This window comes from Motacilla alba, chromosome 4A (assembly GCF_015832195.1).
Source record: "Motacilla alba alba isolate MOTALB_02 chromosome 4A, Motacilla_alba_V1.0_pri, whole genome shotgun sequence".
NCBI lineage: Eukaryota > Metazoa > Chordata > Aves > Passeriformes > Motacillidae > Motacilla > Motacilla alba.
In genome coordinates, this window is record NC_052045.1 from 17,147,577 (window position 1) to 17,164,231 (window position 16,655).

The window sequence follows — 16,655 nt, forward strand, 5'->3', positions numbered from 1 at the left end:
CGGGGGACTGGAAACCTGAGCCTGTGAGCCTGCAGCTCCCCGGGGAAGAGCACCACATTAGCCTGGAATGATGACCTGGCCAGCAGTGTTTCCCCGGGGGTCTCTGACAAGATATTATTTCAAACCTGGGATCACCTTCCCAGAGCTTCAGGATTGAGTGTCAGCAACATCCCCTCTGTGTTTCCTCACCTCTTCCACTCTAATCCTTCTGTTCTTCTTTTCTTTTCCCCCTGCTCCCCTTTTCCCCTCTCAGCAGCTCTGTGAATATCAGTCTGGGTGAATATCTGAATATCCTTGGGCTAAGCTGGTTACTGTTTGTATTCTGCAAACCCCACTCTTCCAAAAACATGGATTATAGAGGTTCTTAAATATAGGTACATGTCACATCCCAATTGATGGTTAAGGGTTGATTTTGCATGTTTAAAAACTTCATCCTGGAGTTTTCCAAGTCCACCTAAATAAAAACCAAACAAAAGACTGTAAGGTGGAAGTAAAGGAGTTTTTGAAGGTGACAGTTAAAACCCATCTGTGAGAGTGAATCTGTTTTAGTTTTGGTTAAATCACATGGAGATTAAGGGTTTATTTTAGAGACGTCCTTGGCTACTCCTAAGAAGCACTGTAGTATCAAAGAGAGTCTTTCCAAAGTCCTTTGGTTATGTTGCTTGTTACTCTAACAAGAGGTTGCAGAAAAAATGAAGGTTAAACTTCATGTGGCTCTCCCAATTTCCTTAAAATTCTGTATTTCGTGTGTGATACAGCCATTAACATTTGGATGAACAAAGCTGCCTTGCAGAAGTACTTCTGGATATTTGAATCCCAGCTTAATAAGTTTAAGGAGGAAACTTAATTATTCTGTAAAGTACACAAAAAGAATTATTTCTGTTCTCAAAAAAAATAGATCTTTTTTGAAACAATTTGTATATAAACCTTTTTTTCGGAGGGGATTGTTTAATTCCTGTTTACAAGTGTTTGGCTTTTGTAACTATGGTTTTGCTGTAAGTTTTCCCCCCTCCCCCCTCCCCTTTTTCCCATTAGAAAGCCATGCTGCAACCTATTTGTTCAAACAAAGATGTTTCCTCTCAATAAATCATCAGATGAGCTATTGGCTTCATAATCTTTACTTAAACCCAAAAATATCCACATGGGTGCACAGCATTTGGCTAATTAATTTCTGATAATTTGCAATGCTCAAAGCCAGCTGCCAGGGGCTCCTGTGAGTGTTAATCTGTTAGCCATGGTGAAATGATTGGAGATCTGCTCCTGCTGGTTGCCAGATAAATTCTTCCTATGACAATGTCACTAGGTTAATTAATTCAATTAATGACTCCCAGTGCAATGTTTTTCTTTGTCTTTTTCATTTGCCACAGGCTGCTGAACAGGTACTCCCAGGGATGTATTCTGAAGTTGTGTCACAGATAAGGAATTATGTACCATTTGCATGTCTAGTTCTGAAGTGTCTTAATTTTTTTTAAATGAAGTTCAGTAGCAGTTAATTCCATCAGAAATGAGTTTGTTTTCTGTTTTCTCTTAAATGTAATTAGTCAATTACCCGTCACCTTATTATTTCCAGGCACAGTCATGAGTTTAGGTAACTTTACTGGTGGATAATTTCTAGTCACTGTGTAACTTTGCTCTACACAAACTGCAAATTTGCTCTCACCCTTGAAAAGAGGAACTTCCAAGCTGGATCAGCCCTCAGGTGTATCTGCCTTATCACCCCAGATCCAAGAATAGATCTGTTCTCTGGTTTGAAGTTTAAGTAGAAAAATGCATTTTATATACAGGTGGTGGGTTTTTTATTAAGGAAAAAGTGCAAGGAAAGATGCTTCCAAAGGGGACAAGTGGAAAGGATCTCAGAGGCAGCCTCAAGATTCTCTGTCTTGAATGCCACCTCATTTTGCTGGGCAAAACTAGGAGGGTTTGGAGAGAGCAGCCTTCAATTTTTAGATCAACTCATCTGAAAATGGGAGTAAAGCACAGAGCAAGCAGTGAAATGAGATGAAAGTCAATTTTCTTCTCAAGCTTCAGCTAAGGAGTGAAGCAGGGGCATCATGACCCCCATCCCAGCCATGGTCTCTGCTGATCTGGTTGTGCACCCACCACTCCTGGGGCTGCCTGCAGATCCCTGTGGATTTACTTTAAAAACTGATATTTGAACTGAGGTCACCCTGTATTCTCTCTACTGTGTTTCCCATTCATGGCTTTGTTTTTATTCCTTCTCTTGAATATGATGTGAAAACAGGTTTGATTGTAAATTCTGGGATTGGAAAAGAGCTGAAACAAGCTGTAAATCCAAATCCCACTGCCACAGGGGTTCTGCCCTGGCATCTGTTTTGGGTTAACTCCCATTTGGTATGTGACTAAATCAGGCTTAGAATAATTTTAATCATCTGGAGGACTGATTTAAACCCGGTGAGGGCTCTAAAAGGCTTCCACCAAAAGCTGTGCCTGGCTCTGGGGCATCACAGCAACCTGGAGGAAAAATGCAGAGAGGAACATGTTGAGCTGTTACCAGGAGATCCATGCTGGCTCCTAGCATCCCCCAAAAGCTGAGGAGCAGCTCACAGCTGATGTCAGTAAGGGTGAACGTGGAAAACCCTCTCTCTGAAGGACCAGAGGGAGCTGTCCATTTGCCCCACAAAGGAATGTCTGGCATTTGGGGCTGTATTTTCAGAGACTCTCAGCTGGCTCCCAGTGCTTTTCTCTGTGCCATATTCACCTCTCTGAGTTGTGGATTCCAGGTGAGCTGAGGGTGAGGTGTCCCTGGTGGTCTGGGAGGGGTCTGCTCTCCCCACACCAGGTGCACACCCTTGACTTTGTTTCCAGGCACAGCAATAAGTGTTTTGCCTGAGTAAAGGCAAGGAGGATCAGGCTCCACAGTGCAATTTCAGAAGCAAACGAAGTGGATGAGATACTTCTCTCCAGCCCACGCAGGAGGGGAGGGAAGGGACACCTCACGTTCGCTGCTGAGCTCTGCCAGCCTCAAACAAAGCCTGCCCTGAAGTTTATGGCATCTTCTGGCACTCGTCATCTCGTGAAAAGCCTATTATCCCCCCCGAGGGGGAAATCACCACGTGCTTTTCTTTAAATCCAGCCCAAACATATCGTTTTTAAATAGAAACCCTGGTGCTCGGTGCCAGGGCCCTTCAGCAGGAGCAGCTGCCCAGGAGCAGCATTTCATTGGAGCTGCTGCTTCCCTGCAGTAAAGGCTGTCCTTTGTCTCTGGAGCCAGTGAGAGAAACCAGGATATGCAAATTTGGGCAATGGATCTTAATTGTGAGCAGCAGGTGTCTGTGCAAGAGAGCTCAGGTGAGGGGGCACCCAGCTCCCTGCCTCGTACAAAGGGAGGGCTGCAAAGTTCCAATTAATTATCCACCTTAATGAGGGCCTTGTCTGCTGCTGCAATTTGGTTTTCTCCACAAACAGTAGTTTAAAAAGCAGTGATGCAGCTCAGCCTCTGAAGAGCAGCAAGAAACAGCAGCAAGGATGAAATTACCATGATGAACCACAAGAAATCAATTTGTGGGAGTGCAGACTATGATGGATCATCCTGCTGGAGAAATTAATTGTCTGAGGAACATTTCTTCAGGGTGTCTTGACCAGAGGAGCATCTTCCTAGTGTGTTGGTAAACATAAATCTTTGGGGAGATAACTCTGTTTACCTTTTACTGATTTAAAAATGGGTAATTATGATGATCTTTTTTTAATTTTTGCCAGCACATCACTAATCACACTGCAAGCATTAAGGTCAGGCAAGTTGGGGCCATAATTCATGGCTAAAATAACATGTAATTAGAGTTGGGCTGCTGTGTCTCTGCCTTATGTCTGACAGGCACAGGTAAGGGAGGGCACACAGGGATGGTGCCTCCAGACCAGGTAAAATCCACATTTTGTTCATCTGAACCCTCATCTGAATAGATAATTCTGTTTCTATGTCCATTCAATGATAATTTTTCTACCAAGGGTGTAAATATTGTACCATTTATTGAAAAATTAATTTTCCTTTTTGTTCAAGTTACCAACCTGTTTTGTAATGAAATGAATGAAAGCCAAGTTAGACACTGTGGTTTCAGCTGATTTGAGGTCATGCTGCTGTGTGAAAGAGAGAATCTCAGTCCCTGGTTGTGTGATGCTGCCCTGCTCCTGGCTTTGACACATGTGAGGCTCTCACCAAAGCTATTCAGCTTGCTGACTAATAGAAAAATAACCCAGAAAAAAGTGTGGCTGAGATCTTCCTTCTTCCTCCCTCGCTGTGAAACCATCCCTTTTCCCTCCACTAAGGACATCATAATTCTATTTTAAGTAGGGAAATTTAAGTAGTAACAGACAGGAGCCCCACACGTGGACAGTAGGGAATAGTCTGGAAAATATATTTTAATTGAGTGTGGTATTTTTGGGTGGAGACCTTGGGCCATTTCTTGCATAATGTGATTTTTTATTACCCAGCTCTTGGACTGGAGCAGGTTCTGTTTGCAGCCTTTCAGACAGTCCTCTTCCCAAACTTCTTTTGGTTTTCTTTCTTCCTTCTGCCCCCTCCAGCTGTGGCAATATCTAAGTAGACATCTGGGCCCTGATTATGCACACCTTGTGTGGCCACTGGGGCTGGTGCAAAGTGGGTGTTGAACAGCATCATTCTTATGTGGCAGTGCTTTGCACCCTGGGTGAATGATTACCTGAGGTCCAGAGAAATGAACGGTCAGCCTCAGTGCAGTTCTGCCACAAATCTGGAGCCCTGAAGTTGGAAGGAATCAAATCCTTTCCTCCTTTGGAAAACAAAATAAAACGCAAAAGAAATAAAAAATCTCTACCCACTGTCACCACGTGGAGGAAAGGCATTTGGCAGGTTTACAGCAGGATAGCTGAACGGGTGACCTCACATGGGAAACAGTCTATATAAACAAGTAATTATTGAACAAAACCACTTTACCTCTCTAGCCCTGCTGCCTCTTGCACAGCAGTAATCCCTGATTTGTTTTCAAGGAGGAAACTTTGGGATATGGGTGCAAGTTTAAAATTGTGACATCCTATCCATTTGTAATTCTTTCCAAAGCCAGGAATATTCCTGAGTGAGAACTGAAGCATCTCTGCTTGTTGGAGGAAATGCAGGACAAAACACTTCAAGCCGCTTTAAACAGGATAAATGGATGAAGGCTTCAAGGTAGGATCATCTGTTTATTTACACCCATTGTCTCCTTGTTTCCCACACAAATATATTCTGTGTTTAAAATGTATAAAGCTGGGCAAGCCCTTCTCACGCTGTTCTCAGTAAAATATTGCTCACTGCATCTCTCCGAGGGGCTGCTGACAAATAGGCTCTTGTTGTCCAACTTTCCCTCTGCTGAGGTTAATGATTAAGTGGTTCAGGAGGTTAATTCCTGGAGATAGTGTTGTCTTTGCCTTGAACAGATGTTGGTAGTGCTTTAATGTGGTTATCAAACTCTGCTGCCCTTCATCCTTTGCTCTGTGCAGCCCTGGGCTTTGTTCCCCGTGCATTCCAGGCCCCCTCTATGGAGATCCAGCAGAGCTGAACATCCCATGGCCTCGGGGCTGCCTCCCCCGGGGTCACGCCGGGCAATGCCCAGATCTGCCACACAAACTGATAACAGCCACAGCTGTAAATATTTGGCAGTGCAGAAAGGTGCAGAGTACCTGGTGGGGCTCATCTGGGAAGCCACTCACAGCTTTTACATCATCCCAAGCCCCCACAGGGCAGAGCTTCACCCCAAAATCTGCCCCTCCTCATCCTCAGCACCTCCTGTCTTGCCAGGAAATGAATTTCAAGGGTGCCTGAAGTTTTCTGTGCTGTAACCAGCAGCCTCAGCAGCCTGGTAAAACCCTGGGGGTTGGACCAATATTTGCAGCCTGAAGCTGCATCGTTACAGGAGCTGCTGGATGTGTGCAGGAGTCATTTATTCCACATCCACTGCCTCATAACCAACCAGCAACAGTTAAAAAAAGTTAAAAAAACCCAAACAAACAAAAAACAAACCAAAAAAGACCAAACTAAACACCCCACCAACAATCAAAAAACCCCAACCAAACAAACAAACAAAAAAAAAAACAAAACCCAAAGCCAAAAAAAATAAACCAAAGAAACCCCAAAACTTTATGATTTCTACAAACAGACCTTGAAAGGGCTAATTTTAAGCTGGCCTCAAGCTGGGATTGGTTATATTTGAATGTCTGCCAATGCCATAAATGAAACATCATCTTGGATTTTACCTGTTTGCCATTATTTGTGAAATTGCCTCCTATCCTCTCCCTACGCAGCTCCAGACCTGCTGGCAGGAATCCTGTTGGGGTTAGGAGCATCTAACCTCATTCAATCTGAATATGACAGTATCATTTTAACTACTGCACTGGTTTGCTTGTTATGTGCATTTTGGTATCACTAACTGACAAATTGTATCCCGATCAAATGCAGTATAAAGGGCTGAATTTTAATTTGGGGAAGAATACTGTTAATTTGAGGGAGTCAGCTGGCTTATGGAATCCCAAGAACCTTGTGGTTCTGTAAGAGAGAGATTTAAAAAAAGTAATTCACAGCTTCAAAGAGAAGCAGGGTCCTGTGACCAAAATACATGTTGGTATTTTAAATAAGAAGATGCAAGAAAAAAAATTACAAACTTTGTGATTTCTATAAATAGAAATAGTCCTTGAAATGATTACTTTTAGGCTTATCTCATGCTGGGATTAGTTATATTTGAGTGTCAATCCTTCCAATGCCATAAGTAAAACATCATATTAGACTTTACCAGTTTGGCATTATTTGTGAAACTGTAAAGGGAGAGGAATTGTGCCTTTTTGCTTTTGTTTTGTTCCAAGCTGGGATGAAACTCTTTGTTGGTCTGTCATTGATTAGAAACTCCTTCCCAGCCTGCCTTTCCCTTTTTCTCTCTTCCAGCTGAGGATCTTGCTCTCTCTGCTGATGCCTCAAGGAGCTGGAGCAGAGGCTGGATGAAGTTTAGGGGAGTAAAGAGGAGATTTATTGAAGATATAAAGAGGAGATTTATTGAAGTGCCTTCAAAGGCCACACCCTGGCAGTACTGGAGTCACGGCTGTGGCTCTGCCTGGATGGCTCCAGGGTGAAAGCAGGAGAGAGCTTGGTCACAAGATCCCACACTTGTATAAGGTCTGCTCCATTTGCATTTTGGAGTTCATTGTCCAGTCCCAGCTTTAGCCCAGGCACTCTCATCCTGCTTGTTTTTCTCTCCTCAGAGGGCCTGGGCCTGCTCCTGGGCCTGAGATCTGGATCATTTGTCCTTGGTCCCCAGCTGGAGCAGGAATTGTTTTGTCTCCCTGCTCTGTGCAGAGAGCTCACCATCCCATAGTATGAAACCCAGACCCACACACCAAAGCAGCATAAAATAAAAACTAAAAAAGAAAAGAAAAAATAAAAAAGAAAAAAAGAAAAAATAAAAGAAAAAATAAAAAGCTAAAAGCTGAGGTATCACTGCCTTTGCTCCTTCCTTGGGGCTCACTCACTGTGTTTGCTGCTGGTGCTACAGGAGACACAGCTCTGATTTGAAGGGATGAGAGCCAGAGGCAGCTCAGCCCTGAGGAGTTCCCAGTGGCAAACACGAGCCAGGTGGGCATGGAGCAGCAAGGGTCAGCCTGGGGACATTGGTCAGTCACACTGAGCTGGGCACAGACTTCCCAAAGTGCTTCTCTTCACCCTGCTGGAGCTGGATCTGGGATTCCCAGAGGTTTCCACAACAATGCAGTTAAAAAGTTCCTTTCCCCACGGATAACTTAGGTTTAGCCAAGAGTCTGGATTAGGCTAAAGCTCTCTGTGCTGCTTGTGTCAAACCAGGGACTTAGAGAATCATGGAATGGTTTGGGTTGGAAGGCACCTTAAAAGTCTTCTTTTCCCAGCCTTGCCATGGGCAGGGACACCTTCCGCTACCCCAGGTTGCTCCAAGCCCCATCCAACCTGGCCTTGGACACTGCCAGGGATGCAGGGGCAGCCACAGCTGCTCTGGGAACCTGTGCCAGGGCCTCACATCCTCACAGGGAAGAACTTCCTCCTAACATCTACCCTAAACCTTTTCTCCTTTACTTTAAATATATTCCCCTTTGTTACTCCATGCTCTTCTGAAAAGTCTCTCTCCGTGTTTCTTGCAGGCTCCCTTCAGGCCCTGGAAGGCCACAATGAGGTCACCCCATAGCCTTCTCTTTTCCAGGCTGAGCAATCCCAGTTCTCTCAGCCTTTCCCTGCTCAAGAGCTGCTCCATCCCTCTGACCATCTCGGTGACCCCCTCTGGACTCGTCTATGCCTGATGTGAGATGAAAATTGCAGTGATTTTATAAAGCCCTGGAGGAACAGCCCCTCAGATATTTCTGTGGAGAAGCACAGGCACGGAAAGATGGGATAGCAGGGAATGGAAGGAGCAGGAGTGGGGACAGGGGACAGGAGCAGGGACAGGGGATAAGGGCAGGGGACAGGAGCAGGGACAGGAGAGGGGACAGGGGATAAGGGGAGGGGACAGGAGCAGTGACAGGAGAGGGGACAGGAGCAGGGACAGGGGATAAGGGCAGGGGACAGGAGCAGGGGCAGGGGACATGAGCGGGGATAGGGGCACGAACAGGGGACGGGGATAAGGGCAGGGGACAGGAGCAGGGACAGGGGATAAGGGCAGGGGATAAGGGCAGGGGACAGGAGCAGGGACAGGGGATAAGGGCAGGGACAGGAGCAGGGACAGGGGATAAGGGCAGGGGATAAGGGCAGGGGACAGGAGCGGGGACAGGGGATAAGGGCAGGGGACAGGAGCGGGGACAGGCCGTGCAATTCCTCCCCTCGAACAGCAGAGGGCGCAGCAGGGCCCGGCCCGTCGGAGGCTCGAGGAGAGGAAAAAGGATGAAAAACGGGGAAAACGGGAAAAATGTGGAAATTAACGCTTTTATGTGTGCTTTATACAGTGCCTGACACGTAAGGAGAACCGAAATAACCACACAGAGCTGGCTGCAGTACGATAAAAAGAGCGGCTGTGTTTCAAACTCACAGAAAATCGCTGCAGCCCGCAGCCTGACCCCTCCCCGCTCTCCCTGCTCTTTGGGGCCGCTGTCCCTGGGAATGAACGGGAATGGTTCGGACACTGTCCCTCCTGAGCAGAAACATGTAGCCCCATTTCCCTTCGCAGAGAAAAGCAAGGCACAGTTCTTCCCAAGAATAGTTCTGGGTTTCACATTCTCTGAACCTCAAAGAAAGGAAAAACAATTCTTATCATTTGCTGCGCCTGTGTTTGTGCCAAAGCAGGATGCAATATGGAGATTGTTCACCCACAGGGATGGTGTTTTGGTCCCTTGGCCTGTCAGGGCCAAGTGTGTGTGTGTGTGGGGACTGTCGGGGCACAGCCACGAGATTCTGGGCAGTGTGTGCAGAGCTGAGTGCTGGGCAGATTCAGTTTAGATGTAGTGTAACATAGTCTAGAATAATACAGTGTAATAAAGTAATTAATTAGCCTTCTGATATCAATAGAGTCAGATGCATCATTCTCTCCCCTCATTGGGGCTGCCTGAAAACACTGTAGAAGCATGCTGCAGAAAACACTGTAGGGACATGCCGCAGTGAGTGGCTCTGGCTTCCCCCGGGGCTGTGAGGGTTGTGCCCCGGTGTGTGCCCTGCAGCGGGATGTGAATTCCCCTTTCTCCATGCCTGCACAGGGCAGGGACCCCGAGGATGGGCACGCTTTGATTTGTGTGTGGATGGGTTGGGATCGCTGGCGGCGCTCCTGTGCTGGATCTGTTGTGCTGTAATCGCTGTGGGCGAGCTCTGGGAGCAGATGGAGGCTGTGATGAGCGTGGCTCCCTCTGAGGATGCTTGGCTAGCCCTGATCCTTCAACAATGTCTCCTCTGCCGGGACACGTGTTTAAAAAAACCTGGGCGTGGCACTGGGTGCCAGGGTTTAGTTGAGGTGTTAGGGCTGAGTTGGACTCGATGATCTTGAAGGTCTCTTCCAACCCAGTGATTCTGTGACTCAGGGGTGATTCTTGCAGAAAAGCAGCCCCTTGTCCCTGCTGCTCATTTCCAGCTCTTCTCCGGCTGCCATGCTTGCAAAACACATCATCAACTTCCACTGGCTGAAAAGTAGCCCAGCAAAGATAAGGAATGATCCTCTTTCAGCGGGAGCAATTTCCCAGCTTGGCTCATCACAGAACTGCACACTTGCCTGTGCTGTTGTGGCACAGGAGGAATAGAAGCAGGATGGAGAGAAGGATGTGAATCTTAGCCCTGGGCCAAGTGCCTTTTACCACATTGATGCTGAGCAAAGCTTGTTCTGAATTAGAATTTATGCTAAAAAAAAACCCCAGCATTGGTTGTCATCCCTGGAAGTATAAAATCCATGTTCAGCAGTTTCCCACAGTGGGGTAGAAATGTATTTCAGAAAGAACAGTTTTTGTTTTGGAATCTTCCAAGGGAAATTGAGCCCAGACCTCCACCTGACAGGGCTGGGGACGTGACTGCTTAGCCAGAGCTGCGGGGCCAAGCCCTCTCACACCACAGGAGGCTGGAGAACCTGGGAGGAGAGTTAATTAACCATCCAGCATGGAGGAATGATCTTGGTGCTGGGAAAAGAAAGCTGCTGAATAAAGGGAGCTGGTGCAGAGGAATGAGGGAATTAGGCTGGTCAGTGGAGCAGAGCAGGCACCTCTGCAGAGGAAAAGCACCACGGGCTGCAAGGGGCAGGAGGAGTTTCCAAAAGGCCCTTGTGAAGGGTTTGGTGGAGGTGTTCCAGCGTTTGGGATGTGTCACCATGGTTCTGCTGGGTGCCAGGGGTGACAGGAAGCGGTGACACCGAGTTAAGGCCTTGCCATAGATCAGTCACAGGATGGCTTGGGTGGGAAGGGACCTTAAAGATCACCTCATTCCAGCCCCCTGCCACGGGCAGCAACACCTTCCACTAGGCTACATGAAGAAATTCAAGTCATGTTCTAAAAGAATTGTACAAACCTCAGTGGAAAGGAGAAAAGTGAGCTACAAGTAAGCAAGCTGGTGGAGTTTTAGAATGGAGAACAGTAATTTCTCTTTAGCTGAAGTGCTACAACGGAGCAGAAAGTCTGGAAGCTTTTTTCGTCATGACTGTCAAGGCATGAGAAAAATCCAGGTTCATTTTTTTCCCCTTGATTGCAGGTGTGAATTTTCAACGTCAGCTAAGACAGTGGGGCACAAAGATTACAGTAAGACTAAAAACCAGCTTACAGCTACCATCATGTCCCTTTGGAAAGCCTTGTTGGTGAGCAATGTATGTTTTATGTGTATCTTTTTGGAAAAATGACAAGTTATTTCCTGCAGCAGAACATGGGAAGTCTCAGGCTCTGTGAAAGTCCTTACTGTTTACTTGTGATGCCCCTGTTATTTAAAAGCCTGCTGCACTCTAGAGGATGAAAATATTTGCGGGGCAAAGACGTGCCTTGGATCCTCTTTTCTTCACCCACGTCCCTGGGTGAGGCATTTCTGCACTTTGAAACAAGGAAAGTTCCCAACAGAAATGTTCAATTAACTGTTAAACACTCTCATCAATTCAGGGATCATTTCCAAATCTGATGGATGAGTTCAAAATCTCCAATTCATTCTAACCATCAGGCGGAAAAACAGTTGAACTCCTGAGGAGAAAAGAGCAGATAAATGCTGGAATGAGCTTGCATATCTTTGAGAGGTGCAGTGCTCTGCAGACAGTGAGTTATGAACAGGAAAACTTCCCAAGTGTGTACTGTAAGCAGAATAAAAATGGGCAATGGCTCAAGCTAAGGTTTTTTTTCCCTCTGGCTTCATTTAGATCCCAGTTTAAAAGGCATGGAGTTTGTTTTTGTGTACACATGGGGAGAGTCTCACACCATGTACAATCAAATTATTTCCCATGACAGTAAAAAAAAAAAAAAAAAAGGAAAAGTCTATTAAAACCAGGACTCTAAAAGGTATGCAAACATTCAAGTGGAAGAGAAGAAGCTAAAAGAGGACTTTATGAATTCTTGACTAAGTGAGTCATTTATTGAACTCTCAAAATTAATGCCAATTTTAAGTCAGTTTATTTGGACAGTGAAGATACATTCTGAATTTTTAATCGGGTCTGTTTCTCATAGGTGCATCCAAAGGATTCATGCTGCAGGAACTTCTGAGAGAGTTTTTAATTAATGCAACCTGTAAGGCACTGAAAAGTGAGCGGAAACAAATGCAATTCCCTGCTCCATAATGGCAGGACTCTGTTTTGTGTCAGCAGTGCTCTTAAACTCACCGATTCTATATTTTATTAAAAATAGGTTATGTAACATGAAAAAAACCATCACGGAGTATATTTTTCTGAGTCCCATCACAGTTTCCTGTAATTCTGCATTATGCATGAACAGACTCAATTATATTTCTATGAGATTTTTAGACTCTGGCTCCACTGGCTTCCATTCAAACCTGCATTTTGAATATGCTGAATATGAATTAAAAACCCAAATGCAAACAAAACCAGCAGTAGGTGCACTGATAGCAGTGGAAAGTCTTTTTTCCTGGTAATATCCATCCTGTTACTTTTCAGTGTATCCAGATTCCAGCCATTTCAGCTCTCATAGAGCGATGTGACCTGGCATAAGTGAGCTATTCAACACAGAATAGAGGTCAGTGTGTTTGCTTAAACAGTCATTTAAATAGCAATAATTTTAATACAAAAATATATCCCAGCTGCTCCATGCATTACCAGAAGCACAGTGTCCATTCTGTGCTTAGGGTTGTATGGAAAAGGCCAGGAATCTGGAAAAGAAGGAAAAGTTCTGCCTCCCCATTTTGCAGGCAGAAAATTCTGTCACTGAGGGATCAAGAGACAAATCCAGGCTGATTCAGGGAGCTGGTAAATGACCTAAACTGAGCCTGAAGTTAGTGAGTCTCAGGGTGCTGTTCCATGGTGCAGCTGAGCTGCTGAAGCTGCAGGTCCTGCTGGAGAAGGAGATTCACTGAAAGAGGAGATTCTGAGCCAGGGCAGGGGGCCCAACAAGCCAAAACCCCAGCTCACCCCTCTCCTGGGAGTGGGAGGAAGGAGACGGACACAGGGCTCCCCTCACTGTCCCCTGCTGTGTCTGAGGGGTTGCAGAGCTCTGAGGATGCTTTGTGAGCCTGTCCCCACAGCACAGTCCCAGGGCAGCAGAGGTTTGAGGTTGGAAAGGGATCCTGCCCTGCTTCCCACCACCTCCACCACCCCTCCTCTGGTTCTGCTCTGCCAGCCCCCAGCACAGCTGCTTGGATTTCACCCTGAGGTCTGTGTGAATTGATTTCACATCAGCAGTGAAATCAGTTTTACTGTGAGATAAATAAACTGTGGGCACAGGGAAATAAGTTCAGCTGGCAGAAAATGGCATTTATGGTATGAATGTATCACCTCCTATCGCTTTGAAATAATCAACTCTTTGAAATAATAAACTTCACTAGTTGACCCAAATGTAAGTACTAAAAATAAACAGATCAGCACCACTTTGCTGGGTTTTTACGGAATAAAAGGCTCCTGTTATTTTCAGAGCCTGATTTTTCCATTTCCCTTAATACCCTGACCTTTCTTTACTTGCCCACTTATTAGTAACACTTACTTTTGGGAGATTGTAACATTGCTGAAAGCACAGAAAATACAATTCCTGCAGCCATTAATCCTTGTCTTGATGCTACCTCCACAGCACAATGCCTCTCTCTTTTACTCCTGCCTTTTTTCCTCCCTCTTTTTCTTCCCCTTTTTTTATCCCCTCTGTTTACCCCAGTGGAGCCACTCCACGAGGTAATTCCCTTTGTGACCAGCTTGCTGCAAACTATCTCCTATTTACACTGGCTGCAATTTTCAATTAAAGACAAGAACTTAACTTTAGTGGAGGGTCCTATAGAGTCCAGCATTTGGGACTTAAGATTTGCTTTCCCAGCTTGAGACTTTGAAGTTGGGAGGCTGGAGAGAGAGCCTGGATGAGGTGGCAAAGTGTCTTTCACAGAAGAGCTCTAAAGCAGAAAACATGTTAACCCCCAGGCTCTGGGGCTGGGCAAAAACAAAAGGTAGGGAAACAAATCTCATGCAGAAATGAGGTACAGGCCTGGTAGCCAGAAACATGATTTAAGTGGCCGAGTTACCCTTTGTACAGTATAATAATGTCAGCACATAAAAACTGGGCTGCTTTTAAAGAATATCCTGAAGTGTCCAGTCTAAACCGATTAGGCTTGAAGCAGAGGACTGTGAAATGCCACTTAACATGCTGGTTTAAGCGTCTAAAAACCAACTCTAGGCAGAAGGAACTGTAAGCTTTTTGTTTGCCAAATAAGCAGGACACACGAGAAATTATGGTCAGACAAGGAGAAGAATTTCAATGTACAAAATTCCCCTTACAGTTTCTCATTTAACTCTGAGTATATTGGGATAGCTTAGGAGACTGCAAATATTTTTTTTTTATTTAAAAGATGGCAGGTGCCATTTATTTTGTCTGTACCTACCACAGAGTAGATCATATCAACTGGGAGATTTTCTGGCTACATTAAGTTATATAATATATATCTATATCTATGTCTCTTATAGTAGACAGGAAACAGTCCTGACTATTTTTGATCCTCTCAGCCCCCAGCTGAAGACAAACCATATCTAAACCAACCTTTTTTTTTCAATTTCTGTCAGCTCATCAAGCTTTAAGCCCCTTACATGCTGTCTGCTAATAAGAATTAAATCATGTAATAGCCAGTGGATAAATTAGCTGAGCACAAACGCAATGCTTTATTTAACAATTTTTATCATTATTTCGAAGCATCCAAGAAGAACAGGGTCTGAAAAGTTTTAAATCTGAATTAGCTTAACTACTTGTGACAAGTTTACACATGAGAGACATCGAGACTGTGTTCTACTTGCTACTTTGAGTTTCATCCTGGCTTTCTGTTTGAAAGATCCCAGCCAAAGTTAAATCAACCCACCCTTTGCTGATTTCCAACATTAGACATGTCCCCAGCTCTTTTTTTTTTTTAACCTTGCTTTCAGGCTGACTTTCTCCCAATTGAAATTCAGTTCCTGAATGGTCGGTTTTTCCCTTGCTTCTAAACGTTGATAAAAAAGGGTTTTCTTCACTCCCTCAATTTGATGTGACAGGGCCCTGACATGAATAATGGACGTGTTTCTTTCACAGGCAAATCAACTTAATTTAGCATGCTTTTATACTCTCAATAGCAAAGCCACAAGCCTGTAAATTCCATGAGATCCTTTAGGTTTGCAGAAATCTTTAGAATTAGCAGAAAATGTATAAAGTAAACAGCACTTATTTTGTCAAAATACTTGAATAACTTTTATACAGGAGCTAGAGATGAATATATCACTGCCTAATCAGATTGTGATTTACATGCAGTTGAGGATGGGCTGCCCGGGTTCAGCCTGCCCTTTTGCTCAGGGAGAAAAGAGGGGTAGGAGAACTGAACAATCACAAATATTAAATAGAATTAAAATCCCAAACTTTCTTCTGAAGGTGAAGGAGAAAAGTGGAATTAGAAGAAGAAGTTTATGCAATAGAGGCTCTGTCAGAACTCCATTCTCTGCCCATCTGCCTGGAGAAGTTGCTGCTTTGCAGCTCAAGAAATGAGGAGGGGAAAAAGAATATTATTTATTATCTACAGAGGAGGGTGAGAGACCAAAACAATCCACCAGCTTAGAAAATAACCTGGCTGTGTGCACTGACAGGTACCGTCTGGGTGAGGGGTCAGACCCCTGGAGCCCTGCTGGCACAGTTTTACCTGTGGCAGCTCCATCTCTGTCCCACTTTGCTGGTCAAGGTGTGTTAAAGCAGTGCTGGAAGATTTCCTTTGTGCTGAACAACAGCAAAACTCCTCTTTGAAGCTTCAGAGAGCAACTTTGGGGTCCTCCTCGGCCGGGTGGTTCCAGGATGTACCAGGACTCCTGGTACCTCCCTCCTGACCTACCATAAATCTCGTGTGAAGCCAACAAATGCAAGGGGGAGCTCTGCTCTCGTCCCCCACAGAAAGCCAAGGAGTTAAAGTGAGGGGAACTCTCTCAGCTTGCCCTTTTCACCTTTAGGACTCATCTCCCAGCACTGCTGCTGGTAGGGATCAGCCTGGTGACACTATCAAAGGAAAATAGAGGTTAATTCTATTGTCATTACTTATTATTGGAACATCGGGCAGCTGTAACAGCTCATTCATTAAAATACCCTGATAGTGCTGATAGTGGATCAGTGAGTAGGAAATAGGTTGGTTTGGGGGTGCTAAATGTTAAAAACCATTCTGTTTGCATAGCAGAGTGTTAAAAAAGAAACCTTTTCTTTGTAGTATTACGTAAATTAAAAGAGAAACTAGTTTAGAAAAGGGTCTTCTCCAAGGAAATGCTGCTGGACTCGAAGCCATCAGGCTGGGTAGGGAAAAGCCAGCCCACAGAGATGCTCTGCTGCATTCAGCCTTGCTTCCCTTGAAGCAATCAACGTGGCTAAGGGGATCCCACATACCTCCAGGTCTGTCTGTAATAAGTAGTTAATCAGCCAATTAGGGGAACCAACAATTACAAATTGGGAAGAGGAGAACAAGGGAAGAAGAAAGGGGGTGAGTCAAGGTAGGCTGCAATCCCTTTGAAAAGGTTTCTAACATCAACTCCCAGAGAATTACGTTCTACCGTACCTTGACTGATTTGTTTCCCCCCTTCCTCCCCCTTCTCCTTTTC